The 10,534-nt window shown below is 38.5% G+C and overlaps 1 long non-coding RNA gene across 1 annotated transcript; it reads right to left on the bottom strand.

Annotated features, from left to right (window-relative positions):
• Positions 1 to 4,854: 4,854 nt before the first annotated feature.
• Positions 4,855 to 10,514, bottom strand: LOC144377740 (uncharacterized). The gene is made up of 3 exons (XR_013438782.1): positions 10,152 to 10,514; positions 5,576 to 5,659; positions 4,855 to 5,421 (listed from the first exon to the last, which is right to left on the bottom strand). It is a non-coding gene; the product is annotated as an uncharacterized LOC144377740 (long non-coding RNA).
• Between the last annotated feature and the right edge of the window lie 20 nt (positions 10,515 to 10,534).

The raw sequence follows: 10,534 nt of genomic DNA, 5'->3' as shown, positions 1-10,534 counted from the left end.
TTGTTCACTGAAGCTGTGTCCCAAAACCTAGAATGTGAATGGCACATGGTATGTGCTTAATGTTTACTGCATGAATAAATAAATGAATGATGGCAGCCCAAACTAAGGCAGTGAGGGGAAGGTGAGGAAGGAGATGGATTAGACAAACAATAGAAATAATTGATAGGCTGTGGGATAAGAATGCAGTTAAATATGACCCTCGGTGGTTCAGTGGGTAGTTGGGTTCGGTTCTTGAGATACAGGAGGAACGAAGGTGGAAGGAGCTTGACTAGTTTCATTTGGGACCAGAGTTGATGTGGGTCATCAGGTACAACAGGCAACTGGATATGAGGTCAAAGAAAGGGAAAAAAGATTAGTTTCTATGACCTGCTCTTGGAAAAGAGAAATTCTAGCTTCCTATGGTCTACCTTAGGGAGGGAGCTATGAGCCAGAAACATGGACAAAAGCAAAAATATATACATATCATAATATCACAGATGATATTAAGGAACTATTATTATGTTGTATGATAATGGTAGAAAATAGAAAAAGTTCTCACACTACTAAGAGAGGATAGATTATATTGAAGCTATTGTAACAAGTAGTCACCATAACTGTTTTTTTAGACCTGCTTAATCAATAAATGATAGTTCTGTAACCATAGTTAAAAATAACCACCAGAACTGGTTTAAAATCCATTTAATCCATCATTGACCATTTCCTTCAATCCAGTTTGCTATGGAATCCATTTGTGCCTTGCATCGGAAAGTCAATTAATAGGAAGTTAGTACAATGAACATGCTTCTGAATGCCACACTATTAGAAAGAGGTTTGTTTGCTAACTTTGCTCCTACAGCTGATGAAAACCTAGCCCTACCTCTAATATCCACCAGTCTCTGAATTACACTCTTTACCTGAATTTCACCCTTACTCTTCATCAGACTTAGTTGTTTTTTTTTTCAAAAGTAACTCTGGTTACTTTAAACTATGAACTGAAGGGATGAAAGTATAAGTCAAGAGGAAAGGAAGTAGAGAAAATTTGACAGAAACACAATTAAAACCAGGATGGACTTGAAAAAATCTTGAATGTTTGTTTGGACATGGATAGGGCACTCATTCATTCATTCCTTCATTCTTTTTTTTGGTAAATATTTACATGACAGGCTCTATTACAGGCACTCAGGATAGATGGATGGATAGATGGATGGATGGATGGATGGATAGATAGACAAATTACATAACATGTTCAAAAAGAGACAAATGACAAGAAACAATGCAAATGAGCTGCAAAGCAACAGGGTTAGAAGTACAGGGGTGTAAGAAGAGGATGCAATTTTAAATAATTCATCATTGAGAAAGTAGCATTTGAGCTAAGGCTTAGAGGAGATGAGGAAATCGCCCATGCTGAAACTATTCCAAGCTCTTACAGCTCTAACATGAGGATATGTCTGGTCATATCAGGAGCAACAGAGGGCAGAGTGGCTGGCACTCAGGGGCCTAGGGAGAGTAGAAGGAAATGAGGCCAGAGAGACTATAGGAGTCTGGTGTGGTGGCCAATGCCTATAATCCCAGCAACTCAGGAGGCTGAGGCAGGAGGATCCAGGCTAGCCTGGGCAAATTATTGTCTTATAATAAAAAATAAACCAGGCATGGTGGCGCATGCCTGTAATCCCAGCAGCTTGTGAGGCTGAAGCAGAAGGATCATGAGTTCAAAGCCAGCTTCAGCAACTTAGTGAGATTCTTAGCAACTCTAAATAAAATATTTTAAAAGGCTGGGGATCTTGCTTAGTAGTTAAGCGTCCTGGGTTCAATTCTTGGTACCAAAAAATAAAAATAAAATAATCTGGGGATGTAGCTCAGTGGTAAAATGCCCCTGGGTTCAATCCCCAGGACTGAAAGAAAATTAATAAATAAAATTAAAAGAGAAGCCCCAGGAGCAGCAGAGAGGAAGGAACCCCTCCCCTCAGTCAATATTCCCTGCATTTTCAGGAGAAGCAAGCACTCCCACACAGCCTCCTCCTAGTCACTGCTCCATGTTTTACGGATGGGAAAAATCAGTAATCACTGTTACTTTCAAAGAATGCATTAGGTCTATTTAATTAAACCTATGCAGCATTCGGCAAGAAACACTGTCCTAATTCCCCAATGTTTGTAAACTGCCCAACTTATCTTGCAGGGAGTTGGCAGCTAAGTGGCTTTGGGTTACTGTGACCACAGCACACCTTCGAAGATGGCTGCAAGATGGCCTTTGGAGCACCAGAGAAAAGCTATTGATTTTCTGTTTCACTGAGAAAGATGTCTAATTCTGAGAATACCTTTGGGAGAAAAAAAAGAGAGAACAGTTTCTCTCACCACTCTCTCTACCAGTGAGCAGAAAATTTTAAAATAAACCTTTATTAATGCAGCTTTTTATTATGAAAAGTTCAGACATATATAAATGTGAGAGGCTAGTATATTGAACCTCTCTGTACTTATTACTCAGGTTAAATAATTATCAGCAAATGGCCAACCTTATTTTTCTCAATTCACTTAGCTATATATTTTTCCTGGGATATTAAAAAACTAAATTCAGGCATCAATATTTGTTGAGCACTTATTATATGTCAGATACTCCTCTACATACTGAAAATATAACAATGAAAAGGAGTAATATGAACAAAAATTAAAATCCACATAAATCTCACATTCTACATGTGAGAAACAGAAAAAAAAAAAAGAAAGTAAATGATAGAGTATGTTAAAGGGTGATAAGTGTAATGGAGAATTACAGGCCCAGGGATGCGACTCAGTGGTAAAGCACTTACCTAGCATGTGTAAGGCCCTGAGTTCAATCCTTAGCTCTGCAAACAAAGAGAAAGGGGAGAGGAAAGGAGGGGGAGGGAAGAGAAAGACAAGCAGTGGGAGGAATGAGGAGTGAAGGACTTTAAATGGGGTCAGGTTTGTGTAGTAAATTTGGGGTGCACTCCTCAGATCCCCCTTCAGGACCCAAGGATTTATTTTCCCTGCAGCTGAAAAACACCATGTCACCCAAGCTCATGACTCCTCCCTAGGAAAGCTTACACCCAGTGACTTACCCACTAAGGAGTATAAAGGCCTATCCCTCTCTATCCCTGGACAGCTCTGAAGGGTCCATTCATCTTCAGACCTCCTTGTAGGGTTGATTAAACCTTTGCAATTCAGTTTCTCCCTCTGCCAAATCCTGCTTATTTCCCATTCCTTCTCTTCCGAATCAAGACAGACCCTTAATAAACTTCCTGCACATTAATCTCTGATTCAGAGTTTGCTGCCCAAGGAACCTGAGCTGGTAGACCTTTCAGAGACCATGACTTTTTAGCAAAGATATGATGTATGTAAGGGATTAAGTTCAGAATTATCTGAAAGCAACAGGAAGAACATTTCAGAAAGAGATAACAGCAAGTACAAAGACCCTGAGGTGGAAATGGACCTGCTGTGTTTGAGGATAATTGAGGAATCCTACATAGCTAGATTAGAGAGAGTCTGAGGGCCGATAATAAAAGATGAAGTCAGAGATACAGTGGGGAGTCAAAAAATGCAGACACATATAGACTGCTTAAGTACTTGGATTTTCCTCAAAGTAGAAAAATTAAGAATTTCCCCAAAGAGGGGAAAGTACTGGAGAGAGATATTGGTCAAATTATATTGTTATATTGTCTATGTGCACTGATATGTAACAACAAATACCACCATTGTTTATAACTATACTGCACCAATAAAAAATGTGGAGAAAGAAAAGAGAATTTCCCAAAAGATCCCTGTCACTGCCTTCCTGTCCCAACTGCCTCAACTTTCTAGGCAAAAATTTCCAGATATTCCTCATTTTCTTCCAGATCCATGAGTCAGTAAGTAGATAAATTGACATGCAGCAAGAAAGACCCAGAAAATAACCTAAGAGAGACTTCTAATCTACTTAAGAGCCAGCTCTAGAAAACTCTAGTTGCAGTAGGCAGAATCTCTTGAATCTCCACATAATCATTTTTCTTTGGGGGAAAGACTCAGGAAGCTCCCTCTGGAGTAACCTAATATGGAACCAAGGCAAGAAACAAGAAGTGACTACCACCTTGGTCCACTGGAGACTGTCTGCATCTGAACTTCCATTTTTTAGTCTCCTGGTTCAGTGCATGTTCAAAGGATGACACAGTTCTCAGAACATATCCCATCATTTGCTGGCTGTGATGGTACATGCCTATAATCCTAGCTACTCAGGAGGCTAAGATAGGAGGATTGCAAGTTTGAAGCCAGCCTCAGTAACTCAGCAAGGTCTTAACTTAGCAAGACCCTATCTGAAAATAAAAAATAAAAAAAAGGGCTGGAAATGTAGTTCAGTGGTAAAGTGCCCTTGGGTTCAATCCTCAGTACCAAATACATAAATAAATAAATAAAATAGAAAGGGCTAGGGATGTAGCTCAGGATAAAGCCCATGGATTCAATCCCCAGCTCCCCCGAAGAAGAAGAAGAAGAGGAGGAGGAGGAGGAAGGGAAAGAGGAAGAAGAAGAAAGAAGAACATATTTTGTCATTTAAAAACACATGAATGTGCATTTTTAGCAGATATTCCAATGCTGGAACCTACAGAAGGGAAACCCAGTTTGTATCCTTTATCTCTCTTCCCCCAAATTTCAAACTCCATATTTGCACCACTGAGCTGGGAGAAGAATTGGAATTGTCTCTTAATTCCTAGAGCAACAGGGCCCGGTAGGGAAAAGGGAGATGCTAACCTGAGAGCATTTGGGAAGCCTTAGACCCCCCAAGCATGACCATAGCTATCTGGCAGCTTTGCCCCTAAAAAGTGACGATCTACACAGAGCTGATGGAGATTTTGTGCAGTTCAGCCACTTAAGGTAGACTTTTGGCTTGGAAAAAAAAAAAGTGCTAAGTTTCATGTAAGAGTACTGCTAAAGGCAGATTTATAAAATGATAAGGTTCCATTCAACAAATACTTATTGACCTTTTTACTACATGCTAGGCACTGAGATAAATAGATGAATCCTGATCAGCTCCTCCCCTCCAGGAGGTTACAATAAAAAGGACATAGAAGTACTGACAATGCACTCTGGAAAATGGTTTAGAATGGCATTCAAATAGTAGGAGAATGTCAGAGAATACACAAAAATCCTTTCTACCAGATTTTAGTTTCCTCTCCACTGACCTTATCACAATGTATTTCACATCCCAGAAAAAAAAAATTTATTATACACATCTAAAACACAATGGCATATGAAACACTGTAGCACACAAAATTATTTATATAGACTATATGCCTAGATCATAAAATTAATACATACTCATATTCAAAATTCAAGGCCGGGCGCAGTGGTGCAAGCCTATAATCCCAGCGGCTCTGAGGTGGAGGCAGAAGGATCGCAAGTTCAAAGCCATCTTCAGCGATTTAGGGAGGCACTAAGCAACTCAGTGAGACCCTATCTCTAATGAAATACAAAATAGGACTAGGGATGTGGCTCAGTGGTTGAGTGCCCCTGAGTTCAATCCCTGGTACTCCTCCCTACCCTCCCCCACCAAAAAAAGAAAAGAAAATTCAAGCATTGGTCTAGGGTTGTGGCTCAGCAGTAGAGTGCTTACCTGGCATGTATGAGGCACTGGGTTCGATTCTCAGCATCACATAAAAATAAATGGATGAAATAAAGGTTTTGTGTCCATCTACAACTAAAAAAATATTTTTAAAAATCAAGGATTGCCTAAGGATCAAAGGAAAAAGTACTAATCAGGCAACTACTATAAATATTGTGGGAAATAGACTACCAGATAAATTTCTCTCACACACCCCCCCACACACACACTTTTTATAATAGGAATCACACTGCTACTAGGCAACCTGATACTTTCACTCAAAAATGTTTAATCCGTTTTAATTACTATATTCAATGGTGTAGTGGGCCTCCGTTGTGGTGTTGGCCTTGTATATTCACTCTGATTGCTTCTGGGAAACTGCTACACTTGTGCTTCCGGAGGAAGCTTTCAGTCATAGTCTCACATCTTCCTCCAACAGCCCGTGGAGCAGCCCATTGATCTGACCTGGCTTAGCCATGGTACAAACAAGGTAAGTGAACAAGAAAAGTTTGCTGTCTGGCTACTTTCTCCTCCCACCCAGTCTCTTATTCATTTTGGGGATTTTCTACATTTAGATGGCCTATGACATCTAGTTATTTGGGGCCCATTTTCCTTATTCACATTCTCTTTTCAATTCCATGTTTTCCTTTTCCTTGATTGTTTTTAGTCTTGCTATTAGCTCCACTATGCTTGGTTATTTCAACTTTCCTCTGACAGTAAATTTCCAGATTCCACATTTATTTCTTGGCTGGGTATGGTGGCACACATGTGTAATCCCAGCAACTTGGGAGGCTTAGGCAGGAGGATCACAAGTTTGAGGCCAGCCTCAGCAATTTAGGGAGGCTCTCAGCAACTCAGCAAGACCCTGTCTAAAATAAAAAATAAAAAGGACTGGGGATGTAGCTCAGTGGTTATATACCCCTGAGTTCAATACCGAGGAATAAAAAAAAATTGCCCATATTTACTTGACATTTGAGTTACACCAGCAGCCAGCTCTAGCATAGGCATCCTGTGCCAGTCTCCTGTACAACAACAGACCCATTCCTATAACTCTGTGATCCTGAGGGTCATTGCTTTTCGTAAATACCTCCTCTTTAAGACTTTTGTAATGAAAATGCTGGGTGGGGAATCAATTCTGATAGTGTCTCCTCCAAAGGCATACAGCTATCATAGTTCTTTTGAAACCAAAGATAAATAGGCAACCCATCATTACTTCATTCATTTATTTAAGCTAGTAGATTTCCAGATACTTTTAAGAAGGGCTCAAAGATGAGTGAAACAAGATAGTTTCCCTTGGTAAGTTCACAATTCAGTCATGTAGACAGCCAGATATGTAAGCATATATTTATAGTAAGCAACACAATTTTATAAATACACACATATATATATATTTTTTTCTCAGCAAAAAATGTGTACCAAAAAGACATAGATCAAAAGTTAGCATTTTGTTTATCTGTATTTTCAGGAATTTTCCCTCAACGTATGTGCTTGTGTGGGTGTGTCTATAGATTTTTTTCCCACCAGTACTTGGGATTGAATATAGGGTCTTTCACATGTTACATAAGTGCTATTTTTTAAAATAAGGAGGAAAGAAGCATTTACAAAAAGCAACATAATGGAATACATATTATATTGAAAGTATATACACTATCCCAAGGAAGCAATTAACTTTTCTGGGGAAGTTAAAGCAAACCTTGCACTTCTTCAGTCTTGCACTTCTATGTATTTCTCACATGCCAACCAAATGCAATGCATGGCCTTGTTTAGATCCTGATCCAAGCAAACCAACTGTAAAAATATTTGTAAGGAAAGTGGGGAAATTTAAACTCTAACAGGATATTTGATGATACTAAGGAAGTATTATGCTTATGAGATATGTTAAAGGTATTACAATAATGTTGGAAAAAATAACCCTTATCTTTTACATAAACATACTGACACATTGATGGATGAAATGACATGCCCTCTGGGCTTTTCTGAGTAAATAATTCATTGGGAGTATGAAGTGCCACGGTATATAAAATGAGTGGACATGGATCAATGATTATTGAAGTTGGGTAATAGATTCATGGGTACATATTTCAAGATTTTATCTTCCTTTGTGTTTGAAATTTTATGTAATAAAATATGCAATAACGATTAATAATTTTTCTATAATAAACAAAAAACATCTTTTAAATGTATCTTCAAGTCTCAGCTCAGAAGGCATCTTCCCACCAGCAATAAGCACATAACAGTTGATCTACTTGTGTGTTGACAAGTACATAAGCAACATTGACAGACTCACTGAGCATTCTACACTATTTCACAATCATTTGATCTGTGTCAATGCACTCATCTTGTAATTTTCAATTTTTAAAATGTTAAATGTCTATAGTGTACTTACATATAAGAATAAAACATTTTAATCTTTTATCATTTATACATGAGCCATCTTCTTTTTGAAAGAAATCCATCATTTAGATTCCATCTGATCTTTGCACATGTAATTGAGTATTTGTTCACTTATATTTAAAAAAGATCAGCGTGTTGCCCATGAAACCTATTTACTAAACAGGTGTTATTATAAACACAATATTTTCTCTGGTAGGTTATAAGACCAGTAGATATCAACATTTTAATTGTTTGTATACCAAGCATCTATCTATACCTGGTATATTTCAAAAGCTCAATAAATATCTGTTAAATGTATGAATGAATAAATGAAATTTGGCTTGACTCCATTTATAGATTTATACCAAGTCCAGTAGGATAACCTTTAAGACTAAAGAATGTAAACTAAATCAAGCTTCTTAGTTTACTCAGTTCTTCACAATCTATTTAATCAAAAACATAACATTCCCAAATTAAGTGTCCATTTAACATAATCACTTTAGCCCAAATAGCAAAGAAAAATGAAGTATCCTTTTTCTTTGGGGGATAAGAAATGAAAGACTTAATAGCCATCACTTATCTTCATTCTGCTCCTGAGTCTCCCAGTTGCAAATATAGAGTAGGGGAGAGGTGAGTCAAGAGTGGGACAAGGATAGAGGAAGACTAAGAGATTGTCAGTGACAGAGTAAGTCTCAGATTTAGTAAATAACTATTTTACATAATATTGGATGCTATTTCTTTTGGTGGCAACATTTCTTTCAGTTGCCACCAAAAAAAAAAAAAATCTTCTGAAAACATTTGATGACATTTTTTTTAGGCTGTGTCAAAAATCTCAGCATCAAAATGACTTGTTCAAAACATGTACCCATTTGGTCTCCACAATAACAGGGAGGTAAACAGCCTATATTTCCATTTTTTAAAATATTTTTTAGTTGTCAATGGACCTTTATTTTATTTATTGATATGAGTAAGTACACTGTAGACACAGTGCTGAGAATTGTACCCAGTGCCTCACGTATGCTAGGCAAGCTCTCTGCCACTGAGTCACAACCCTACATTTCCATTTTAAAGAAGAAGAAACCAAGGAAATTTGTCCTTTACTTAGCTGGGATTTTAAAATATAGCCTAATTTTTAAGAATGCAGTATACTAGGATAATAATATTATGTTATTACTGTGAAAAAAGAGCTATTTGATGTAACCATTAGATTTAGTAGTATTCCATAACTCCCAAAATGAGTACAATTTTTATGTGTTAATTAAAAAAAGATTTACATGGAAATTTTAAAAAGCAGTACTTTTTAGATTCTTTAAGAAAATATTTGAATGACCTCCAAACTCAAAAACCTCCAAAATGAAGGAGATTTGTTTGTCAGCTTGGTTGTTTGTTTGTTTTTAGGTACTTGAATAACTAACTTGCTCCTTGAAAAGCAGGCGTACAGAAATCAAAGACTTGATTGTGCTGAATCCTTCTCTTTGGTCATTATTCACACTGGTTCCCAGCAAGCCATGGTTCAAAGGAAAGGATCCAAGTTCTGTTTAAAAAATTAGAGACTACAGAGCTTGCTCAGCACCCTGCTCACATTATGTTGCTTGTATTCATTACTTAAAACTCTTTGGATTTCTCCTTGTATGCAATAATCATAGGCTTCTGGGACTAGTCTCAGAATATAGGAAGCACCTCTAGACTTATGGTGAAAAACGCTTTTCATGGATGCCCTTTCTCTTCAAAAACCCCCTTGAACAGCAAAGTCCGCAGGCATAATTGAGACCTGCAACCTGGGAAAGAATTTTACAGAAGTGCAGTTTTTGTTGTTGCTGTTTTGTTTTGTTTTTCTCCCTCTTGGTTGGGGAAAGGAGAATAAAACTGGCCCATTGCTGCTCATCTACTCAGGAATGGACAGGCAATGATTTATTGTTTTAGCATCAGGAAGAGTGAGAATGTTTTGCAGTAATCTGACTACTGATTTTTCCTTCAACATCCGAAAGTTCCTTGAATCTCCCAAGACTCCACCAGGGGCTGAGGACGTAGCTCAGGGGTAGAGTATTTGCCTAGCATGCACAAGGCCCCGAGTGGGATCCCCAGCACTAAAAGAAAAATGAAATTAAGATAAAAGACTGTGGCGCTAAGACCAAGAGCATCAAGAGTTGTTCGGTATGTCAACACAAGTCACGAAAGGCAGGTGCTTTTCTAAGGACAATAGAATGATATCTACCTTTTGATACAGTAGGTGAAACGGAAAGAAGAGATTCTGGAGCAGTTACACCAGAAGAAGAATCCCAAAGCAAAACTCTTTTGCCGAAGGTGATCTAACTCTCCTTGGCAGGTGCACGGGTGGAGAAGGCATTTAGTCCTTGAAGTAAGGTTACTTGGAAGGTTACGACAATGATGTCAAGCTTACAGCAATCCGGCTATTCCTGGGCGCAGAAGCACCCCCCAGGACTGCGGCACAGAAAATACGCTAGCGGGTCTTCCGCCCCTCCCCCGCCACTCCCGAGGCACTGGAGTAGCCCCGGAGTCGCTGACGCCATCCCTTCCCGCCTCTGGCTTGCATGGAGCATGCGCTTCCTCCCTCACTTCCTTTCCGGGAGGGAGCCA

Source organism: Ictidomys tridecemlineatus, chromosome 5 (assembly GCF_052094955.1).
Source record: "Ictidomys tridecemlineatus isolate mIctTri1 chromosome 5, mIctTri1.hap1, whole genome shotgun sequence".
In the NCBI taxonomy this organism is placed as follows: domain Eukaryota; kingdom Metazoa; phylum Chordata; class Mammalia; order Rodentia; family Sciuridae; genus Ictidomys; species Ictidomys tridecemlineatus.
Note: the sequence above shows the minus strand (reverse complement) of the source record. Positions and strands in the feature narration are given on the sequence as shown.